Below are 24,546 nucleotides of genomic sequence, written 5' to 3'. Positions count from 1 at the left end.
GAATTTACCACTGCCCAAATATCAAAACGTCCCTGGCTCGTTTTCAGCACTTGACTGTGGATTCTGTTTCCTCTGGACTCTCACTCCACGTCTGACTTAGGCTTTGTTTGAAACACACCGGCAGCTTCAAGGGCAGAGCCTTGAGCCTGTGCGCCGTTAATTCACTCTGAATGTCACTTTGAGCCTTTTCCCAGCGTAATCTCTCCAAAGGTTAATCATAAAGTGAAGGAATGTGCTCTGGCTCCTGACACAATGCCTGACAAATATTTTCAGCAGGCCACCGCTAAAGAAACACAGGTGTGGTCTCGCTCTTAATGTCTCTGCGAGAGTGTTGTATCTTTGGAGAAACAAAGATAAATTGAGAGCTTAACCCATTGGCTTCTCAGCGTTTAAAAAAAAAAAAAATTAAACTTCCACTTGTTCTGGTTTTGCTCATCCGTAATTCCCCGGGAGAGATCGTGTTTCACAGGGATGAAATACACTTGATGTCTTTATGAAAAATGCAAACAATGTGTTATTTCTAATGATGCTGAAGGTTTTCTGTGCTGTTGAATTCAGCAGGATGCTCAGAAGCCCAGTATTTACACAGTGAGCTTTAAACTGTTTTGGACTTGGAAATAAACAGTTTAAGGAGTTTAAATAATCTTACTGAAATATATTAATGATTACCGGGATTATTCCTTATTTTTTAAGTTAAGTTTTAGCTATCATTCAACATTCTTGTTTAAAAATAAATTGAAGAAAAAGGAATAATTCTAAAATTGTTTCAGTTTTGCTTCAGTACCAAAGGGGACACACAAATCTGCTTTTAGTAATTGGGGACATCTTGGTTTTTCTTTTAAAGTGCCACCCTGATTTTTCTTAATATAACTTGTCATTTCCTTCTTTAGTTTTAGAAAATAGAATTAATAGATTTTGTTTTGTTGTGTTTGTTTCCTGAGATAGGATTGTATAGAGGGAAATGGGATGTTTTATGGAAACATAGGAAATCTTTCCAGCCCCTGTCCTGGTCATGAGCACAGCTTTTACTGAATTATGTAATGTTTACTGTGGCTTGCATCCTCAGGGTAGCTGCACTGGGTAGGAATTGCACCGAGCTCTGCTACTTGCAGGAGTCATTAGAGAGATGAAAGGAAGCCCAGTGCAAGGTGTAAATAGGTCTCTCACACAGCAGCTGCTTGCTTTGTACAAGCAATTTTTGGTTTATCCTTTTAATTATCACTTGAGGCTGCTCTCAACCCAAACACGTTCCTCCCCTTTCCCTGAACCTTCTCCTTGGAGGAGGGCTCCCTCCTTCCTCCCACCAGAGTCCCCTTGGTGTGACTCTGAGGAAGAACACTTCAAAACCCTTTTCCCCCCTCATGTGTTACCTCTGAGGGGATTACTGTTTGCATTTATGAATCAAAACACTGCTTGAAAACCATCAGTTTGTTGAGTTTTGGTCCCTCCACTGCATTTCTCAGTGTGTCAGGCAGTGCTGGCTGCAGAAGGTTATGGTCTTTGGGCAATCCCACTTTTCCCAGCTCTTTGGTTTTCATCCTTTCTGTGCCTCTCTGAGGTGATCCTATCACTCCCTTATCACAGGTGTGAAAGTAAACCCCAAAAAGACAGAGAATTGCCCCCTGCTTCATAGAAAGTCTCTGGCAGGGCAAGAAATTAAATTCAGGTTGCTAAAACTCCAGGTTAGAGCCTGACCTCTCGCCCTCCTTCCCCTTCCTCCTTCCATGAGGTCCCTGCTCATGGAACACACACAAAACCCACCAGGAATGCAGGTTTTAATCAGGTTTTAATGCCATCCTTCAGCCCATGGACTTTCACCCAGGAATTCCTTCCCCGAGACACGCAGTCTGGCCTTGACATGAAAAACTGATTAAAGTAGCTGAAAAAATAGAACAGTACTTTCCAGTTTCCTCAAGTATCAGTTCCACTTTCCAGTGTCTAAATCTGGTCAAATTAGAATTTTGCCTTTTGGAAGTCTGAGGGGGGGAAAACCCCCTCCTACTGATGGATACTCATTCAAGGCGTGCTGCACAGTGACCATTATGATATTTCATTTGTCAGCATGTGCTGCACTCACTTGTTCTGGATCCCTTGGGCAGGCTGCCTTCAAATCAATATTAATTATGGACCACTAGACAGTAGCTAATCTGAAAGAAAGAACAGGTTTCATTTAACAGCTGACTGATGGTTACTTTCTTCCCCTTGAGTGTGGGGTTTGGTTTAGTTCTGGTTCCTTTTTTTTTCCCTGTCATTTTGAGAAATCTCCTATCACAGTATTGGAGCATTAATTGTGTTTTGCTTTATCTATTAATGTTTTTTTTTAAAAAAAGTATCACCTTGTTTTCCATAAATCTAACATGGAATTCAGAATATCCAGCATCCTCCTAACTGAGATTCTGTAAGATCCATCAGCACAGTTCAGCCCCAGCACCAGTGCCTTCAGAGAGATCACCCCTGGGTAACATTTTCATTCCTTCTGGCAACTGTCCAGTGAACAACAGAGGAACCTGACAAATGTGCCTTTGAAATGTGTGTTTATTGCATTGTCATGATGCCAGAACGAGCCGTTTGTCTGGAATTTGTAAAGCTGCTCCTCGTACTCCTGTCTGAGATTCTGGAGGGAGATCTGTGATAGCTGCGAGCTGGAGGCTCTGCTGAGCTGCCTGAGCCTGCCAGCTGATTTCTGACAGGCTGAGATGTGTGTCCTCCTCCTTCTTCACTGGGAATGTCAGCTGAAAGAAACCTGCATTTTAGAAGATTTATTAGCAAGTGTGCCGTAATCAGTGAAGCTCTGGATGTCTGATAGAAATTTGTTGTTGTAAAATTAGTTAGGTAGGAATAACAACCAAATTAATCACAGAATCATTAAGGTTGGAAAAGACCTTTAAGATCATTGAGTCTGTCACCCAGCACCACCCTCATGTCCACTGTTAAATCCTCAAGTGCCACATCCACCCCTTCCCTGGGCAGTTTGTTCCAATGCTTTAGAACAGGGCTGGTGATGTGGAAGTGCTCAGGAACTGGAAGAGAAGGTTTGGAAGTTCCTCAGAAGATCTCCCAGTTCCTTGCCATGATCACCTACACCAACATCACTCTTGACAGCTGTTTGTCCATTCTCAAACCTTTCAGCTCAAGGCCTCTCCAGCTGGATCAAACCAGCCTTTCACCCATTGTCCCAAGGGCTCCAGCAGCTTCCTGGCAGCCAGCAGAATTATTTTTTTATGATTTTTTTTTCCTCTTTTAGCCCTGAGACTCTGGGACCAAACTCATGAGAAGCCTAATGCTTCTGCCAATGGGTTTGAGAGAAAAAATATGGAACAAGAAGTAATTTCCATCTTGCTTCTGGTCAATGCCTCAAATCCGGCACGTGCCCGGCAGCTCGTGCAGTTGGAAGTTGTCTCTGTGCAGTTGGAAGTTGTCTCTGTGCAGTTGGAAGTGCTGATATTTAGAATTTTTCTCCCATGAGTTGTTCCTGGATTTGCAAAGAACAAAGTGTTACTTGATCTGGCTGGAGTGTCACTGCTACCCCACATTGCTGCAGCTCTGGTTCTCTTAGCCCTGCCCTTCTGCCTTCCCAGCCGTGGATTTTGGGCCTCCTTTTTGGAGATTCCAATATCTATTAATCAACATTCTTGGGTCTTCCTTCATCGCCATAACTCACTCAAGCCCAAGCAAGAAGAAAACTCTGTCAGCTCTCCCTGTAAACTGAGCCACCAGTGTCGTGAATAGTGCTGGAATTTTATTTGTTAAGCAAAGACTCTTGGATTTCTGGCTTTTGCTTTGGAATGGCAGCCGGGAAACTCAAGCCTGGCCCGCGTGTCCCTGGGGAATGGAGCCTGGATAGAGCAGGCAGGGCAGGGGCAGGGGTCAATCTCATGGTAGAGGTGGCCCAAGCACAGCTGCTTTTCCACAGCTTTTAAAGGAAGGAGGGACTTCATGGAGCTTAGCACAGAGTCCTCCATGGCAGGGAAGGAACATCTGCTGAAGGAATCATAAGGGAGAGAAAATCCCTGATTCTCTCCTCTTTATTCCATAGTGCAGCTTTACCTTTAAATCCTAAAGAAAATCCTTTAAAAAAATTGTTTCAATCTTAGGTGAAGATGAAGAAATTCACTTTACTTTTTGGGTTTCCATTTTAGGCAGCAAACTGTAATTTCTTTGCAAATTCTAACATTTAGGATTGCACCCTGAACAGAGTTTGGGAGCGTTGTGGTTTGGGTGTTTTACATGATATCTCCTGAGCTGGAAGGGACCCCCAAGGATTGTCAGATCACAGACACCCCAGGAATCATTTCCTTGCTTGTTTTGCCATCCATGTCCATGGGAACCAAGGGTTCTCCCTGAGAGACCATTGCTGCCATTATCATATAGATTTCTTTGAAAATTGGGGGGAAATGAAACAATGCAGCAAACAGTGAGAACAGTGAGGAATGCTTATCTTTCCATTCTCAGTGCTTTAGGAAATATCCCTGGGGAAGCTGTGGGAGAGAGACTCTAAACTCTCCAGACATTTAGCTTAGGGAATTGAAGAATTTAGGGAAGTCTGAATTTTTTTTAAAAATTGGAATGGGCACCATGTGCTTCCCATAATCAAGCATGACTAAACGTGATTGCAAGTTACTCATTAGGATATATCAAAAAACCCTTTTAAATTAATCTTTGTTATCATTCTGTGGTCCCCTTTCTCATATCTTATGGTCCTTAGTTGAAAACACACACAATTGGGAGCAGAAGTGACTTCCCTTTTAAAGAAAGCTGTTGTAAAAATAAAAGATATGTGTTTCCACTTGTATGAGCACAGAAATAAGTACAATTGAAGCATAAAAGCAATAAACAAACATTCACAGCTTGGACTTCTCTTTTATTTTTGTTAAAAAAAAGAGTTTAAAACAAACTAGGCAACACTCCAGGAAATGGTTCTTGGTGTTTTAAATATATTGTTTTAAATTTAGATGATCCTTCGCTTTATTAAGCGGGTGGGGGGATTAAGAAACATTGTTGTAGGTTACCTGTTTATAAACTCTGCCTCCAGAAATAACTGAGGGGCACAATTCACATCAGCACTATCAGAAAGCAAATCGTCTAAATCAAAGCTTTAAGCTGAAATTCTTGTTTGCCATTTCAACCTCACCTCATTTACTGTGTTTCTATTCAGATGAAGACGTAAATAAGATAGAAAAAAGAAATTGTTGTAGGCTGGATGTGAATTGAGATGCACAGACCTTTTGCAACGCTTTGTGTCCTGGTTTTGATCTTTGCTCGTGCAAATGCCTCACTCAAACCTCCCTTGTGTGTCGTGGACAATTTTTGTTTGACTCTTGATGGCTGTTGACTATCCAGAGAGCTGTGGCTGTCCCATCCCTGGAAGCATCCAGGAGCAGGTTGGACGGGGTTTGGAGCACCCTGGGACAGTGGAAGAGGTCCCTGCCCCTGGGAGGGGAAAGAGTGACACGGTCTGTACGGTCCCTTCCAAACCAAAGCACTCCTGGGACTATCATCACCATGGCTGAAGCTGAGCCACCTTCTCAGGATGGTGCTCTGGGGTGACCTCAGAGCTCCCTGGCTCAGCTCCTGCTGGCTTGTGGACTTGGCTGCCTTGGCTTTAGAAAGCTGAGTTGCCAATTTTGCCCATCCTCCTGAGCTGGAAGCGTTCCCTTGCCTTCTCCTGCCCATTTGTATCCATCTCTTTTCCCGTTCCAAACACAAGCTTTGGAGCCAGAGCTGTCATTTTGAAAAGCACGGGTTTTGTGCCTGGTTTATGAGCAGTGGTGCTGTGCAGCATCAAGATGAGTCCCAAGCCTCCCAGATTTGAATGTGTTGGAGAGTCTGGCTCTGGGAGAACCCAAAGAGTGAGACATTATAGGTACAGAGGGAATTGGTAACACTAAAGTACAAACAGCTCTTGGGTTTCCACACGTTCTTCGCAAACCCAGTTGGGGTTGTCCATTCCTCAGGCCATGGATCTGCAGAGTTTGCTGGATATTTGCATTCTTTGTATGTTAAAAACTCTGGCTTTTGCCTTGAATTCTTCCATTAGCAAAGCATTTTACATTCCTCTGCCATCTGCAGTTTAATATATATTATATATAAATCTGGATTTATGGGGAAATGTCTTTACTTATTTTTCAACTTCTTTTGCGACATTTATTGGAGAAGATGCATTTGGCCTGAGAGGCAAGGCTGGGATGCAGGACAACTGGGGTTTGCTTTCAGGAGAGGAAATATCTCTAGAGAAGCAGGATTGTCTCCACTGAAGATTTACTGTCTGGCACAGCCCGGTACAAGCCTCCAAACCCTCCAAAATGGAGCCACGGCGAGACTCTAAGACACAAGGCTACAATTTTCTCTCTTTCTGGGAGAATTTTTAATCTGGGCCAGCACTTCATTTTGGGGTTTGGCTCGGCAGTGGAAGTGGAGCTGCTCTCTAATTTCTGGATGTTAGATGGTGAGCTGGTTATTGAGTGTTTGCTGTGTGGATATGTTGCTGTAGTTTAAGAGGAGGCTGCCAGGGAAAACAAGCAGCAAGGAGACAAAGCCCCTGGGTGAGCCACCCAAATTCCTGGTGCTCCTTGGGACAGTGGCAGGACTGGTGGCTTGGAGGAGTCTGGCTCAACCTCAGACTGTATTTGCAGAGCTGCTGTGGGTGAGCAGGAATTAAAAGAGCAAAGCAAGTCTGGCCAGATTATAAGGGACTCTCTTTCTCCAGAAATTTGGCACTGTGTGAGAGCCAGGTTAACACAGGTGTCACTTTGAGTGTTTTGAAGAAACCAATACTGCTGGAACTCTTTACCCTGTTTCAGAGAATGCAAGGTAAATGCAATTATTTACTTGCTGTGGAAAACTGCTGAATTTTTGGGTTTACAAATTAATCCCTTCCAGTTCCAAACTGTCTGCAGGACTGAGACACTTGATATAAGGTGATGTCAGAGAGGAATCACCTTGTCCATGTCCAGCCTACCTCCAGGTATCATTTTCCCTCACAGGACATCACCATCTAAAGTGTGAGTTAAAAATAGGTGCTGCAGAGGCTGTTCCAGCCAAGGAACCTTCTGGGAGCACAGAGGATCTGAGTGCCATGGGAACAGGAAAGACATTGATGTGTGCTTTTCCTAAACGCTGCCCAATGGAGCCCAAGGCTTGGTCCAGTGCCCTCTGGCAGCTGCTGAGGTGGGAGCATGATTTACCCCCTTGCAGTGATACTAAAGCTGTAACCTATATCTACAAATTAAAGTCAAGGATTTATGAACCTTGGAATATTTTACCCAAGCCTCTGAACTGCCAAGTGGAACTATTCTGGGCTGTAACCCAAAACATAGTTTACTGAAATTCCACTGCTTTAATGATGACTTTTTTTTTTTTTTTCCTATAGAAAACAATATGAAACATTCTGCCATCCAAACATAATTACATTCTGCATCTGGAATTTGTTGATGTTTCCTTTTGCTGCTCATACACATTCAATTCAATGAAACGGTTGGTGAATGCTGTTGTATCCTAAATCGCGGTTGCTGTCGGTGGTTACAGCTCTTGCATTACAAAAGAGAACTGTTGGATGGTGAATTCCAGTGGCTACTGTGTGGAAGGAGCCCTGCTCTGTCCTTTTTCTCAGAGGATTTGAAGAAGTAGGTCAGTCAGGCTGAAACACGTCTTGGGAATGAAGGTGAAACCAGTTGGGTGTACATCACTCAGCGTGGTCCGTGCCCTGTGTGCACAGCCCAGGCTCCTGCAGCTCTCACTCAGCAGGGATGCTGGAATTAGAGTGAACAGGCACCTGGATCTGCACTTGACAGAGGCAGGAGTGTGACTCTTACAAAATGTTTGGTGGTTGCTGTGGCTACTGGGAGAGCAGGGAGATGCCACAGCCCCCAGCTTGCCAGAGCCTTGAGGAGTGCCTGCTGCCCTTGCTGGAGCTGGGCTGGGGAAAGGTGTGTCCTATTTCTTTTTTGTTAGCCACATCCCCAGAGCATCTCCAGGAGAAGTGTCCCGTGATGAGGATGGGATGAAGCAGGAAATGGGAGAGCTTTAGACAGCCAGAGCTAAAACAAGCCTGATGAGTGGATCTCTGTTCAGCAGTTGTGCTTAGACAGGAGAAAAAGTGGGAGAGCAAAAGTGATTTGGTGGAATTCCATGGACACTGCTGGCATGGATTTCAGCAAACCTAAGCTTCTTCCAGGTCTAGAGGGCTCTTCAGCCCTTTAACCACAGTGGAAATCAGGCTGGCCTTGGGTTGGATTGTGTGGAGGGGCATTTTCTCTGGAATGCCTTAATCTGGATGTGGCCATCAGCTGAACACAGCAGGTCCGTGAGAGCCAGAAAACCCAGTCTACTTCCTGCCTTCTGCCCATGCACTTCAGTTGTTTCAGGGCTTTCCACGTGTGTTTGTGTCTTTCAGCATTTTACAATGAAGATCCCTTTCAACCAGGGCTTTTCTGAGGTAATGTGGCAAAGTTTAGCTACGTGCTCATGGCCTGTGAGCTCAGGCTCTGCATGTGCTGCTCAGCTCTGTCTGTCAGCAGCAGCCACTTTAACCTGGGCTCAGGATCCAGGCTCTGAAATCCCCCCAGGCTACATTTGTTAAAGCAAGATGGTGACAGGTGAGGGAGGCACATTGCAATGTCTGGAATGAAACCCAGGGGAGTAAATGGACCTTAAACTTCCTCTGTGCTTTTATGAAACCTACAGAGTCTGCTTCAGAATTACCTGCTCAGTGCATGCTGGTGTGCTGCCCTTCGCTTCCAGGCACTGAAGATGATTCAGAGAGGCCTGTCCTCTTCAAGGAAGCACAGCAGGACTCACAGAAACAATTCCAGAAGATATTTCAGTAGAGCAGTGCAGTGATGTTATCACCAGTCTGTTACTCCTGCAAACTGCCCCTATTCTGGCAGTCCCTGCACTGGGTGAGGGCTATCACCCTTCCTTCTCCCATTTGATCCACTGCTATCAATCAGGGCATCTGTAATCTTGTAAATGATTAGGTAAGGCTGGAGAGAAGGGCAGAGGCCTCAGTGAGCAGCCTAATGGACACAGGAACCTCCTCACCTGCACCAGCAATGCCCACAACAAACCATCAGCCCAGTGTAAGCACAACTGTCTCTGCACTCATACCTTGCCCTCTGAGAATTCTCCCACATCACCTTTTTAGTGATTCCCTTGAAGCTCACAAGCATTAATCAAATGCCAGGATGTTGCCCTGGCTGGAGAGGAGGGGAATTTAGGAGAGCATGAAGCACAAATCCAACTAAGAACAGAGAAAACCCAGTCCCTGCAGTCACAGGTCACTGCAGCCTCTCATCTTCTCTGTGAATTTATAAACAACCATTTTAAACCACAGTAACATTTTTTGTGTGGTTTCTCCCATCCTGTTGGAAGGCTGTGCCAGAATCTTTCTGCACCTTTTTCTCATTTCTAGCAGAAATTTATTAAGGGCTGGCTTATAGCCACTTCTTGTTGTGCAAATGTTTTCCTTCAGATTGGATGAGTCCTTCCTGCTGATTGCATTTCTGATTTATCTGCAGAGAGCCCTGGGTGCCTCCTCTCAGCCTCACTTCTGGTGCATCCTAAAGGTGCATCTTTACAGTGCCTGAGGGAGTGGTGCAGAGAATTCCAAGCTACTGGTTCCAGGTGATGGGGAATGTGCTTTGCAGCCAGATCCAAAAATCTGTCCGTGCTTCCTCGCTTGGGTTTGTGTCCAGGGGAATTCCAGGTGTGTTCCCATTCAGCTCGGACACAGCAGCTGGAGTGATGGGAGGATGAAAACGTTGAAGTTTTATCCTGAATGTCCTCCTGTCTCATCACCTTGGATTTGTCAGGGTGTCTGAGAGCTTTGAAGCAGATCCTCCCCAGGCCCCGCTGCCTTCCCAAGGCTGTTCCGTGTGTGATCAGACTCCAGCAAACCACCAACGGCTTGGTGGGATGGAAAACATGGAAGTTATTCAAGTGAAATTACATCTCTTCCCATCCTGAAATTTGCTAAGCAGACGGGAAGTTTCCAGGAATGATTCCCAGCTCTCGGTGTGGTGCTTGCCAGGCAGACAGTGTGCTCAGAGCTCTGTGGGACACAGCAGCAGTCACCTTGTCTGTCACTGAAGGATTTTCCCTGTGTCCTTTACAAGCACTTGACACAGGGAACGCTGTGCTCACAGCAACAATTGCATGGTAATGCAGGTTAATAGGAGTTCATGTGGCTGAGGCTTGAAACACTTAGCTCTCCTTTTCTGTCTGCCTGACAGCTTTATTGCTGTGAATACACCGAGGAGCCAGTTCAATAAGCTGAACACTATCAAAAGATTTTTCTTTATGGTCTTAAGAGGGCTTATCTGTAATTCCTGGCTGCACAGTCTTTGAAAACTATAATGTTACAGACAGTGATTTTTTTATTTATTTTTTTTTTTAAACGTGGTTTATTTTGAAATAAAGCCCTTCAGGGTCGTTGTTAACCCTTTTTCTCCCTCAGGTCTTTCAGATTTGACACTGTCGCTTTGTTTTATCAGTCTGTGGCAATTTCATTGAATTACTCAATTTGAAAAATTGCCTCAACAGTGCAGAGAGTTGAAATATTTCATAGTGAGCTGTAGAAGTTTTGCTGTCATTCCCTCCACTGAGCACAGTTCCTACCTGGCCAGGGCTGCACAGATTGCTCAGTCACCTTTTATTGTTACTGCAGTGATCTGCTTGTTCTAACTGAGGATTTGCAGCCACAGTTTGCATCAGGAAATACTTTAATTTCTCACCCAACCTGCTCCCACCATGCTCCCCTCTGGAGCTGGAAATGAGTGGCACACATGGGACAGGAGGGAGCATCCATGGCAGGGATGGGATTCTGCCATGGAAAACACTGGCTGGAAGCCAAGGAATGATCCCTGCCCAAAGGCCTTCCCTTCCCTTCATCCTCCCACTTAGGAAAGGCACAAAGGGAGCTGAACTGCTGGGACTTGAGCATATCCCACCCATGGGGCATGGTGATGTGCCCACACATCCCAGCACTCCATGGGAACACGTCCCCAGCTGCTGTTTTGAGACACTCACAGGGACTCCTGATGCAGCATCGAGCTGCAAATGATGAGTCAGGCTGAGTGTGAGCAATAAAACACCTTCCCTGGAGCTGGCAGGAATTCCCAGTGGCAAAGAGGAGCTGCAGGAAGCCTGACACTCCAGACCTGCTGCCTTTGATCCAACAAGGGCCAGACCTGAGTGTTATTTGTCTGACACTTTTACCGTCATCTGCAAAGCTTGAAAGCTGGTTTTGAAAATGATGCTTCACTGTATCACGGGTTGCAAAGGAGATTTCTTTGAAAGCAGTACCATGAATCTCAACATCACTCTATGCTTTTACAACTCAAATTTCATCCCTAGAAGAAGAGCAAGGATTGCACGTCACATGTGAAAATATCTAAGTAGAATAGGAAAAAGCATTTAATTGAATGGTGACACAACGGGGATGTATGAAGTAGCTATTGCTGTAAATGTATTTATAGGTAGCCAAGTTTCTGCAGCAGGCACTGGAAATGTTTGATGATCACTGTGGGCTCTGTGCTTCTGGGCTATCTGAGAAAGGAGGCTTGGAAGTTCTGTGATCTCACCACCTGAAAACTTTAAAATTCTTCAAGGTATCCAAGCAGAGCACTTGGTACCTGAAACATTTGAAATCAAACAGTTTCTGTTAAAATGTAGGTTTTGGTTTTTCAGAGTGGCTGCTCCAAAGCGAGAGATAAGCAGGAGAAAGGAAAGGTTGCAAACCTGGCTGTACATTTCTCTGCTTCATCTCATTTCAGATTATTGTCAATGGGGAAAACCCATTTCTGCTTCACACAAAGTCCACGTGGAGCCCAGCTCTGAGGCAGAGGCACTGCCTGAGCCAGGGGTTATGGGGAAACTTGTTCTGACTTTCTGTTCACACACAAAATTAAACCTCTGCAAAGCAGCAGCTCCCACTGGGAGCAGCTCTCACTGCTGAGAGGGAGATGATGGGGAGAACGGACTGTCCTGCCCCTGCTTTGTTTCTGGACACCAGAGAAGTGCAGCGTGACCTTAATTATATGAAGTGGGCAGTTTTGACATCTTTTTCAAATTACAGAACTGAAACTCTCAAATCCTTGGTGAATTCATCTCTTTTTAGATTTGGTGAACTGAGGAGCTCTTCACAGAGAGATGCTCCTTCCACATCCTGGGTCTGCATGGGGCTCAGCTGTGTTCCAAATCCATGATAGTCTTGGAATAAACTTCAAAATAACACTCTGAACTTCTCATTTTCCTCCTCTTCCAAAAGCAGAGCCATCAATGCTTACTGAGAGCAGAGCTGTAGCCAAATAAATACAGCCTCTCTATACAGTGAGCAAGCTACACTTTTGAGATATGATGTTTCCAGAAATGGTAGCAGGCTTTTCAAAATTGAAAACCTCTGTAAGTTTTATTTATGCTCTCTGTTAACAAATGCCTCGTTTGATTGCTTTTAAATGTTGTGTTTCTGGAATGAAAATAGAATACTGGCATTAAATTGTGTATGTGTTATTATTTCAGCTTAGGAGAAAGCTGGAAGATGTTTTTTTTAAAAAGACTGGATTGTTTTAAGATCATTGTAAAGCCAAATGTTTAAATACTGACTGTTTTAACTTACTTCCAATAGTCTGCAGTAACTGGGAGAAAGCCTGAATCTTTTCTCTGTAACTTCTTAAAAAGTTCTTAGATGATTGAAAAGTTTTTTGTCAAAGTCTTGGTTAACTTGGTGTACAAGACCCTGGTGAAATTCTCTTGCAATCTGGGGTTTCTCTGATTTGTGATGTTGGACAGGTTTTCTAAGAGTGAAAAATAAACCTGTAGGCCATTTGCTTGCCATGAAACCATGCAGAAATAGGATTTGGGAATATTTTGGTTTACATGTCTGATACAAAGGTTGGAGGAAAGGGAATAGATGTCAAGCATTGGAATAGAATGCTCTGAAAAGTGCCTTGGGTCTGAATATCTTTCTGTTTTTTGGGAAAATGTAAATCTCCACCTGATGTGGAGCAGGTTCTGTCTGTGTTTTGCATGTGATCAATTGTTGCTTAGCCAGGACCTTTCTCTGGCACCCAAATTTTTGCTCTTCTGTGGATCTGGACTTGTCTGAAAGGATCCTACAACTATCCCAAGGGCCAGATCTAACAGTTTTTTTCGATTTACCTTTTTTAAAACATGCTTAGAAGTAAAATTATGTTCCCTACCAAGTGAAATATCATTATTAGTCTGTGCTAAATCCTGCTTTTGCCTGTCTGCAAATAGTTCTGAGGTGGAGGTTTTTTCTGAGATGGGATTTGCATGATCAGTTGCAAGAAAAACACAGGTATTTGCATTCCTATTCCACTTCCAGATCTTCAACTTGTCCTAAATAAATGAAGGGGCGTTTTGATTTGGTTTTTAATAAGTATTTTTATAGTTACTTGAAAAGCCTGAAATGAGGAATGAGTTACAAACACCCATCCAGTTTTTTCTGTGTGCTGAAAAAGAGTTAGAAATCTTTGAAAAAACTTTGTGCAAAGCTTTTAATTGACATTTAAAATGTTTATAAGTACTTTACTCATAATTAGTGTCTAAATTTGTCAGCTCATATGGCATAGCTGCAGCTTCTTAGATCAGAAATACTTTCTGTTTTTTATCCAGCTGCTTTCCTGTAAAGGGCTGAATTATTCTAGCTTTTATGGGTCATTGTTAAACATGGCAGGAAGGGTCATTGTTAAAAATGTTTTCAGAACTTTGATAACCGGTTTATCAACTGATTCACATGTTTAATCAGTTAATAGGTTTTCCTTTTCAGTGCATGGGAATTTCTTTGTTTATCTTAACTGAGTAACTGTTTCTACAGTGGAAAGAACTGTAGTTGACTGATAATCTTTTCAAATATGTGGAGTTTGCTCTTGTGACACAACTTGCATGGACAGATCCTGCACTGTTACTCCTAAGTCTGTGTTTGTAGGGAAAGGTCCATCAGAACAAGGGTTTGCATGTGCATGGGAGCCCAGATGGTCTGGAATTCTGGGAATACAGGACATGGAGCAAAAGTCATCAGGCATTTTATGATAAGGCTTTTGAAGGTGTTTATTAAAAAAAAAGAGGGACATTGAGAAATGCCAAACATCTGTGGTTCCTCCAATACCTTGACAAGAAGTTTTTCTGCAACATTTTATCAAAAGTGTCAAAAGGCACACGTTCAGCTTGAAATATCTCCGAGAATCACCATCCTGTGCCTCTCTGGGCACCTGTCTGAAGGCTGCACCACCTTTCTGCTGAAAAGCTTTTTTGCTAATCTCCCATCTGAGCCTGCCAAGGCGCAGGTTTTGATGTTGCCCCTTGTTCCAGCATCTGCCTCAAGCAAGAAGTTTGGCTCTGTCATCACTATAATTTCTCTCCAAGTGAGGGAGTTGTATCTATCTCCTCTTCGATAAGCTGTTATTAAATCTCTTCATCAGGCCCAAGAGGCCAAGGCCACACTCAGATGAAGGCCTCACTTGCAGAGAGAGCTCTTGGCTCATGTTCAGCTTGAAGCAGGTTTTTTTTCTGCCATCCCCATTGTAATAAGGCCAGTCTGCTCCTGTGTTTACAAACAAACTCGAGGCCAGGCAGAACTGTAAACTTTATTTTGCTTTTTTCAGAAAATACATTCAATGATGTAAAGCACGATTTGGCATGGATTAATACACAGCAATAAAGTTGCAAAATTTGAGTTTATCTAACATTTATCTGCCTTGCAATTGGAGATATTTGGAGAGCCCTGCAACCCTCAGTTGGGTTTGCAGAATGGTGTTCATGGACTCAGAGCAGCTCCTGAGAATTGACATCTGTGAGAAAGAGCAGCTTGTTCTGTGTATTTTGGATTTTTAGATATATTCATCCCTGTTGCTACATGAAGGAAACGTGTTGAGATGAACACAAGCCCAAGTAAAACTCAAATCACACTGGAAACCCAGACCATGGGGGTTTTATTGGGATGTCCCGGGCTGAGGAAGGCACTGCACACATTGTGGTTCACATCTCAACTCTAAATTTCTCCCATAAACAGCAGAGAGGTGAAATTCTTGGATTAGACTTAAGAAAGGAGTTTTTTCAATGGGGATGGTGAAGCAGTGGCACAGGTTGCCCAGAGGGGTGGTGCCCCCTCCCTGGAAGTGTCCAAGACCTTGTTGGATGGGAATTAGCAGAAAGTGCCTCTGCTCATTGCCTTTAGGAGGTGCCTTCCAACTCAAACTATTCCATGATTGTATGAAATGAAGTTTATTCTGTCCTGTTGAGAGAGTGCTGGGAATGCTGATGGAGAGCCTTGGCTGGGAAACACAACTGGGCCTGGATATGTCCCAGGAAAAAGGTCTCTGCTGGAGCCTGCCAGTGCTGGGTTTTGTTAAAGCAGGGCAGGACAGTGCTGCCATCCAAAGAGTCTGTCCCTGAGCAGGGAGGAGGCTGCAGGGATTTGTTCTTCCCTGTGGCCACCAAAAAGCAGGAGCTGATGGGAGGGAAGCAATGGAATCTTGTGGGTGACAAGAAAGCAGAAGGTTGGGTTAAGGCAGTTGTAAAACTCGTGTTGATTCAGCCACTGCTTCATATGGAACATTAATTCAGTGTTTTATTTGATAAAGCAAAATTTCCTGAGCCTTGAGCAGGATATTCAAATGTGGATACTGAAAACCAGGGATGCCAATCCTGCTTATGCTGTTTGAGTAGTTACCTGTTAGAAAAAATATTTTATCAAAAAAGATGCTTATTTTAAAAATACTGCTGTGAAATGTGGGCAAGATAAATGAAGTGCTACATTTGAAACCTTTTTTTTTTAATTGATTGTCATTTTTCTGTTCTCTTTTACTAAAAATCTCCTCTGCAGTGGAGAGCCAGGAGCAAATACGATCGTCCAATTTGTTGCTGGAGCTTTCTAAAATTTAAACCCAATTCATTAGGTACAACGTAGGTGTAGAGCGTGGGCAGTCATTAGGATTTCAACAGCAAATAATGCAGCCCATGAAACATCAGACTTATTTCCTTCTCATATAAAACACAGTAATGCGTTTCACCCTGGCTAAATGTGCTCTTGAGCTTTTATGTCAGAGTGAATCACGATCTAACGCTCACCAGATTAAATCTAAACGTTGCAGTATTTCCTTTCTAATTCTGGCTCTTCCCACTAGGATAATATTATTTGTCTCGTCAGTTATGTGCAAGTGTGAATGAGGAGATGTAGTTTTTACATGTGTGCAAACACCCACGGAAGCGCGGCCCGAGGGGCCGGGGCTCCGCGACCAGAAAAGCCCGCTGGATAATTAGGTAAAACTCATAATAAGATCCATGTCCATAGGGCCGGCGTGGCCCAGAAGACTTTTATTTGTGTGAATTCCTGGTACAAACGGGCAGGATCTCGCTCCCTCTCCGGGGAGGACCTTTGGGCCCATGCCCGGCAGGCCCCGAGCCGCCGGCGCAGCCGAGCGGGCGCTGAGCGGCTGCGACAGCGCGGCCACCGCGGCCACCTGCGCCCAGGCCTCGTTAGGCCCCGTCAGCCAAACCCGGTGTGGCGTCGCAGCAAACGGGCCCAATTAGCGGCCCTGAAAGCCCCTCTCCAGCCAGCCATCACTAACACTCCAGATAAAATTTGACATCTTCCCCCCGCTCCCCCTGCCCCGAACTCCAATTAATTGAAATGGTTTTACTCAGGGACCGTGGCTCTGCTGAAAAGGCAGAGGACTTTGCTTGGGTAATCAGCTTAAATACCGGCCCGTTTCCTGCCCTTGCTGCTCCGAACTTCCCATTTGGGACACATAAATACTGTTTTTATTTTAAAATCTTTTTTATCTCCAATTTCCTCCAGTTTTTCTGATGGGCCTCGTACACGACTCCATTTCAAAGGGCAGGATGGTGCAGCCAGTAAAGTGGATGCAGACAGGAACTTTTAAGTTCAATGTTGATTGCCTTTATTGGAAGGAGGGGGGTAATGAGGGGTTTCACATGAAAAAGGTACATCTTCTCTGACAGTCACAAACTGGTGATAATTAGGAAGAAATCCACAGTTTCATTTATTTTTCTACTGTTTAAACACTCCTGCCTAAACAAGCATTTTGCATCTTCTGCTGCAGTAGCAGAGCTATGATTTTTTTGAAGTTAAAAAGAGCTAACAGCTCATTGTGTACATTTTTATAAATATATTCACCTAAAGACATGCCAAGGCCTGGGTCAGCTGTAAGATAAGCTGTGAATATTCTGTAAAGACAGAAGTTGTTAAAGAAGCATCTGTAATTCAGTATAATACACAATTCAGGTTCTGCCAGGGTTGGATTCTTCACTTTTCATGACTCAAGGGAATTGCCATGGAGTGGATGAGCTTTGTGGGGTCAGGGTCTTTGCTCAGGTGAAAGACTTGAGTGTGTTTAATTTTAGGAGGATAAACTGTGGAAATATTCCTGCACTTCAAATTGTGCATGCACACCATTTTGTTCCTGTATTCACCATGATTTTTTTGTCCATTGGACATAAACTGATGGGGAAATTTTTTTTTTTCTAGGAGGAGAATTTGGGATCAGTTCGGGATCACTGCTCTTGAGTGTGTTTGTTTCTTTTAAATAGCAAATATTTCTCTAACTTAACATTCTCTCTTTTTCTTAACAGGCAGCAGCAGTTGGTGTAGAGGACAAACTGCCCTCCAGCCACAATCCCATCCTGTGGCTGATCCAGAGCCTTGGGAATCAGGCACACGGTGACCTCCAGAGATGGCTACCAGCAGCAAACCCACAGGACCTGCACTGACACAACACAACAAAAATCAGTGTATCATCAGCCTCTTCCCAGCTCACACATCAGCTCTCAGAAATTCCCTCCCACCCTGTTTAGGGATCTGCTCAAACTGTCCCATGTTTTTACACCAGAAGCTGTGAAGTGACAGTGCACAGGAGTCAGGAAATCATTGATGGACTCCACACAGATTTCTGGAGGCAGGTATGTGTCACATTTTAGGGGAGCTTCATGCTCTCTTTAAAGCCCAAGTCAGGACCCATGTGGCTGTTCTGGGATTTGCATGGATTGTCAGGAATTGTGTTAGGAACGCAGTGTGTGGCTGGCAATCTGTGTTCAGGACCCAAATGACATCTCCTGAGGAGTGCTCAGAAGCTCTTCCAATGTCAAGGAGAAGTGATACGTAGGAAAATGGAACTTTTCATCCCACCTTTCTATTTCAAAAGTGTTGATGTTAATAATATTATTTGACTGGAAATGGCTTTGGGTTCCACATCCAGGGTTTCCCATCCAACAACTGGACCCAGCTCATCTCCTGTAAGGCCACTAAATTAAATTGACAGACATGCAAGACTTGCATAAGAACTTCCAAACCCAAGCTTAGGAAGCTGATAACAGTCAAGCTTTCCTAAGCATGAACATGTTAAACAGTAATGGTTGAAGGGTGATTTTTTTCTGGGGGGAAGGTGGTGTGTTCTCCACCTCATGGCAGCAAAGCCAGGGTCCTGTTCCATCCATCCCAGCCAGCAATGGATAACACCTTTTCCTGACTGGGTTTTAAGGGAAAAGCATGCCCTGTTCCCAGGTGTTTGAGAATTGAAGAATTCCCTTTTTTTAATGTATTTTATTGATGTCAGTTTATACATTTATTACCTTTTTTTAATGTTAGCTCTGTGTGTTGCTATTTCTCCAGTGCCAGTTTTCTAGCACTGCTTAATGATGAATCATGAACATTAACTTTATATATGTGTAATGCTTTATATATATACACACATATATATTTATACAAAAATCTGGGTGGTGGCAGGGAGAGACGAATTCTGTCTGCTCCATCTTTTGTTTGGATCTAGTTGCCATAGAAACCCTGGGATCAATTTTGACAGACTAAAATACTACAAATTACGCTGTCGGATGACCTCATTACACGGGGCTGGCACGCTGGATTGCAACATTGCTGAAAGGAAAAGCGTGAACGCTGCAGGAATTTCTGCTCCATGGAAAAATGTTATTTTTGGATTCTTCAGGAAGGCGTGCACATAAAACCACCGGTTCCCTGGTGAGTGACTGGTCCCTGAGACCAGCACAACTTTCATCTTAATTTTTGGTTGTGGTAGGTGATGTCATATTTGGCCATACATTTCCTTAAGCTGCAACTGGCATCTCACTAAGACCTTCATGTTTTCCTGTTAAACACTGAGGTAACTGATTTCTTACAGGAAGACTGACAGAATGAGTCTTTTTTCTTCCTTTTTTGGTGTCATCTGCTACCTGTGTGCCTTGGTATTGATACAGCTGACATTGGTTTTGTGATTCTTTACCTTCCTGATCAATTGAGAAGCATTGAACTATGCCACGTGTCTCAAAACTGGTTCATGCTGGAAACAAATGCCCCTTTAATTCCTGAGCAGTGTGTTTTGGGATGGATTCTCAGTTGCAATAGGAGGTCCCTGCTGCACGGGGACAGCTGTGACATCTCAGGTTGCTCTGGGTTTTCCTTCCATCCCATTTCCATGCTGATATGGGCCTTGCAGTTTGACTCAGGGAAATGTCTCATGCAACTTTATTGCTGTGTAGTAAAGACACCTTTAGTACTGGGTTTTATTTAGACCCCTTTCTATGTTGGTATTATTTGTACACAGGGAAACAATGTGTGTGAGTTGGCAAACAGTTCAGCCATTCTGTTTTCCTTGTAGTCAAGAATATTACTCTTGCTCTATCTAATCTAGAGTTGTAAATTGCAGCAGAGGTTCAAATCCAAAACAAACATTCTGAAGAATTTGAATGGAATAGAGCCCCAATTTCCATTTCAATTCTCTCTCTGTTGTCCAATTTGTTAAACACAAGTGGTCCCATGTGCGAGTAGCATGACTGCCAGAAGCACTCTGCAGCCATCTGCTTTTCTGGTAAGTCCTTGATTATTTCTCTGTCCAGTTTTCTATCCAAAATTAGAACTGGCAACTCAATTGGTTGATTAATATTGTATTTTTTATCATTTAACATTTCCAGCTTATGGCTAGGAAATGTCAGCAAGGTCATAAAAAGCACGAGAAATGAACTTTCCTTCTCAAGACCAACTTTACCGTGGTAGAATTTTTTTATCACGTTGTTTCAGGCCTTCCAGAGCAGCAAGAGAATTGAACAGGAAAAGTTTTACTGTTTGTGGGTGACACCAAACTGGAAGGAAAAGACAAAACAGCCTGGATTAATCTGATGAGCTGCCTTGGACATGTGAAGAATTGCCAGGCACTGATAGAGGCATTCACAGTAGAGCTGAATTTAAAGCCAGCACTGCATATAAACCCCAAGTAGGGGACTAGAAGGAACCACTGGATCTTTTAGAGTCTGTGGTTTATTTGGGCTGAATTGCAGGGTTTAACACATTGGAAGCAAAGGGGAGGTTGGCTCTGAGGCACCCCAGAGGATTCCTGAGTCCTGGTGGATGTTGGGCAGAGCCTTTCCGTGTTTGTGCGGCTTCAAGGTTTCAGTTCATGAGTTACATCAGTTGACAGAAACTGAAAGGTTTTAGATGCTTCAAGCAGAAATTGTACTGGAAATGCTGTGAGACAAGCAGAAGGTGAGTGAGAACTCTGGGTCATTACCCTTGTGTTTGCTGCATTAACTCCCTGGTGTATGACACGGTGCTTTTGGATCGGAGCGTGCCGGGTGTGTCCGAGGTGGGAGCCAGAGGAGGCAGAAATGGATGAGCCCTGCAGTACAGGCTTGGCCAATGAGATTGCATGAGAAAGAATAACTCAGTATTCATTTGCTTGGGTTTTTTCCCTTTTTAAATAAATTGCATCAGAATTTTGGTCTGATCCAGCTGCATCTTGGGAAGTGCACCAGGTTTGCAGGACAGTGGTTGAAATCTCCCATGCCACACACAGAGGTTTGGTGTTTCCAGCACCACCTGAAACTGCAGAGGGGATGGGTGAGGAAGGGAAGGGCTCACCTTGTGAAATGTGCCATGTTCTGATGTTATTAATGGGGAGGGTGGCTGGTCCCTAACACAACCTCAACCCCTACATTCATCCTTGCTATTTTTCCTACTGTGTAGGCAACGTTAAAATGTTTATTTCAAACCCAAAGATCTCTGGAAACTGAGCTCTCTTTGCATTTCCAGAAGTGTCCTCTGACTGGTTGCAAGCCATTGGTTTTTGTGGCAGTGTTATGCAGAAAATCAGAAGTTCACCAGACTCTGGTGGTTCCAGGCTGGGCTGCAGCTCTCCATGCTCAGGCAGCTGATGGCCAGAGTGCTCAGAGCTGTCAGTGACAGGGAAAGGCAGACACTGTCCAAATACACAAAGATTCAACACATTAAAAATACTTTTGCTTCAAATTATAATGGAGGGGAATCATTTAACAAGTGGGGATGTGATGGGAGCCAGCAAGGCTGGGCTTTGCTAATGTCTGATTTAGGCTGTTGAAAAATGTTCTAAATCCACCAGAAGATCCTGAAAGTTCAGCTCTCCCCAGTTTAAGTTAGTAGTGACAGGATTGGGCCCTCTATTACTTTTTTATGTGGTGTTAAAAATTACTTTCCCATATTTCCAAAGCCATTATTGGATCTTTTCAAAGCACATTGTGAAATCATTGTGTGCATTACTCAAACTACTTGTCCATATGTACAGTAGGGTAATACAATATTTGGGCATTTCCCTTTTGTTTGGCTTCTGCAAAAAAATGGCAAACTAAAAATCTTTCTTCCTCTTCCCATTTTGATTTTTTTCCAGGTAAAATGATGGCAGACATGCTCAGCTTCATTCCATATCACACACTGCTTACTGGAATAAGGAATTTAGTTCTCTGGCTTTTTACTGTAAACTTGGGTTTGTTTTTTATGTATTTGTGATTTCCTTTAAACCATTTATAAACAGGTTAGAAATACCATCAGAGCTCTTTATATGGGTTCTTTAGGAACCTTTCTGTCTAGTAGGAACAAACTATGACAAACAAACACCTCCAAACTCTTCCTGCTGCACAAATATTCACTGCATTGTTTAGGTATTCCTTTGAGCATTCTGCCTTTGGTCAAAATGTCCTAGTCAGGGATTTAACTGGTAATTGTTATTTCCAGGAAGATTTTGTTGTTATTGTTGTTGTAGAGTACAAAAAGAAGTTTTTGCAACAACAACAAAAAAGCAACTTTAAACATTTTTGGACAATTGTGAGAGTTGGGATTTTGGTGCCAGATGCAGAAGGCTGCAGGATGGTTTGCCTGCTCTGCCTGATCCAGCAGAGACAAGATGGTGATTCACTGTCCTGGACTTGGTGACCTCCAGAGGTCCCTTTACACCTAAATTATTTCATGGTCCTGGAAGGTTCCCTGTGCTGCTCTGGCTCTTGGGCCCCTGTCTGAGCAGATTCATCTCACTGCACCTGCAGAAAACCGAGGTAAAAGACCTGAGGGTCTGTGCAGGTAGCAGTGAAGGGCTGGCAAAAGTTCAAACTGATATCAAGGAGCAGCAGGATTGGGTGGTGGGAAGTGATAGTGGAAAAACAAAAAGGAGAGAAGGTTGTGGGACAGCTCTTTCAGCAGCATCAGCTGTTGGAGCAGCTCAGCTCAGTCCTTGTGCTGACCTAAAATGGGTTTGGTTGTGTCCAAGGTCAGCTGTCCCCGTGCAGGATGCCTGGACACCATCCTTGAGCTGTAATGCTGGCAAGAGAGGGTTTTCTCAATTCTTCCTTTGCCCTTTGAGAGCTTCAGGCTGTTTCTTGTCCTATACCTGTGCTCCACTCTGAGTGTTTCCTTGGACAGAGGGATGGAAAGTTCCTGAACAGTGCTGGAACATCTGAGTGCCTTGTGACAGCGCCACAGAGAAGGGAGGTGTCACCTAAGAAATGATCTCCCAGAGCTGGAGGAATTCAGCAGCAATGAACATTTTCTTAGTGCTTTCTTCCCTCTACATGTAAAATTCAGGCACCAGCTTCTCAGCTGTGATAACCTTTTCATGAACTGTCCTGGCTCTTATGCTTTCACCTGTTAAAATAAATGACATTTATTTAAAAACCCCAGTCACAATAACACCAAACCTGTATTTTTTTAGGGCATAAATCTACCACTTCAATTGCAGGAGCCTGTCAGTGAATTTCTGACACCAAGTTATGTTATTTAATGAGTGCTATTAGGTAGTTCTGTCACTTAATAGGATTGAGGGTTGGAAATGCCATGTAATATCACTTCACTGGAGAAAAAATCAACAAACAACCCTCACTAAAAACCTCGTGTAGCCTTTGAAGTCGGTCAGAGCTGCTGTCACTTCAGAGGGAACCCGCAGGGCTGTTTTCACTCCCATTTTAGGGGAGGCAACAGTTATTCTTGGCAATTTACAGTAGGGGCACTCAAAAAAATCTCCCACCATCTGACTGGGAGCGAGGAAACAGAATAGTTATGGCAAAAAAGGGCCTTTGCAGGCTCCTGTCCATAATTATCATCTCGTTCAAGGAAATGGGAATATGGGCTCTGCCCAGGAAAAGTGTTAATGGCCATTATTGTCATGGCTTGTCATTTGCACTCAGGTGCCACCTAAAATCCCTGGGTGAGGTCTGGGCTGATTTATTCCCATGGAATTAGTGGGAGCTGGTTTTATCCTGGCCATTGGGTGGTCATGGAGTCACCTGTGTCCCTCTGGATGAGCTCAGGCTCCATCTCCGTGGGAAGAAGATGTGCAAGGAAGTGACAGCAGCCAGGAGATAGCAAGATGGAGATTTGGCAGCTGAAATTCTGTTTCAGGTATTCCTTTGCACACCAGGGCAAATTAAATCCATCAGATTTCCGTCTCCTGGTGTTTTCCCCTGTAAGGAAAAAAGGCTTTTTTCTCCAGAGAGGATTCCCCACCTCACTGAGAGAACAGACACCAATTACCTGGGGCTGAGTATTGTTGGAGGCACACTTTTCATCCAGAAAGTCAAATTCTCCCTTTGATGCTGGTGTCCAAAGTGTAGCAAAAGAATTAAAATCCCTCTGCAGCAGCTGAGCAACTGAAGTGGGTTAAAACCAGAAAGATTAGATTCCCTGGGAAGGTTTAATGGAAAAAGGTGTTTTGCCTTTCCTATTAGTTTCATTTTGAAGTCCCTGTGAGGGCTCTGGGGTTAAACATGCTGTCAGTACCTTCATGAGGAGTCCCACACGTCCTCAGATCTCTCCCTAACTGAGCTTGCTGTGTTTGCAGGTTGTGAACTGGTGACTGGTGCAGAGGATGACTCTGTGTTCCTTAAATTCTGAATTTCCCAAGGCTACAGCCCTGTTCACACACAGGATGCAGTCTGTACCTTCTGGAGCCTGTGTGCAATAGTAAATAAAATCCCAAATCATTTGGAATAAGGGGAGCTACAACATTAGATCTGAACCAGTTGTACTGGTTGGCTTCTGTAAATCTACCAGACTAGGGGTTGAAATGAAAAATTCTGGATAAATGATAAAATATATGTAATGGAATAACAATTAAAGACATCAAAACTTTTTAAAGCCGTGGCTGTGAAGGCTCCATCCCTTGTGAGCCCATGGAAGGACCCTGTGAGTGTACCTGGAGACAAGGAACATTCCAGCAGTGAAATACAGCTTCCCTGACATCCCTGACACGAGTCTCTCTCACC

At 43.8% G+C, this 24,546-nt stretch overlaps 1 protein-coding gene across 9 annotated transcripts in view; it reads left to right on the top strand.

The window, feature by feature from the left end:
- ZWILCH (zwilch kinetochore protein) overlaps nt 1-22,975 on the top strand; it is a 69,794-nt gene extending 46,819 nt beyond the window's left edge. For 2 of the 9 annotated variants that reach the window (XR_015275695.1, XR_015275698.1), the window contains 3 exons: nt 17,611-17,933; nt 18,837-19,009; nt 20,323-20,768. The gene's annotated coding sequence lies outside the window, so the exon portion shown is untranslated. Of the gene's footprint in view, nt 1-16,142; nt 16,279-17,610; nt 17,934-18,803; nt 19,565-19,797 lie in introns of those variants that run through there. The other 7 variants (XR_015275689.1, XR_015275696.1, XR_015275692.1 and 4 more) reach the window with 6 other exon arrangements.
- The last annotated feature ends 1,571 nt before the right edge of the window (nt 22,976-24,546 follow it).

Source organism: Cyanistes caeruleus, chromosome 13 (genome assembly GCF_971803275.1).
Source record: "Cyanistes caeruleus chromosome 13, bCyaCae1.hap1.1, whole genome shotgun sequence".
Classification (NCBI taxonomy): Eukaryota; Metazoa; Chordata; class Aves; order Passeriformes; family Paridae; genus Cyanistes; species Cyanistes caeruleus.
Note: the sequence above shows the minus strand (reverse complement) of the source record. Positions and strands in the feature narration are given on the sequence as shown.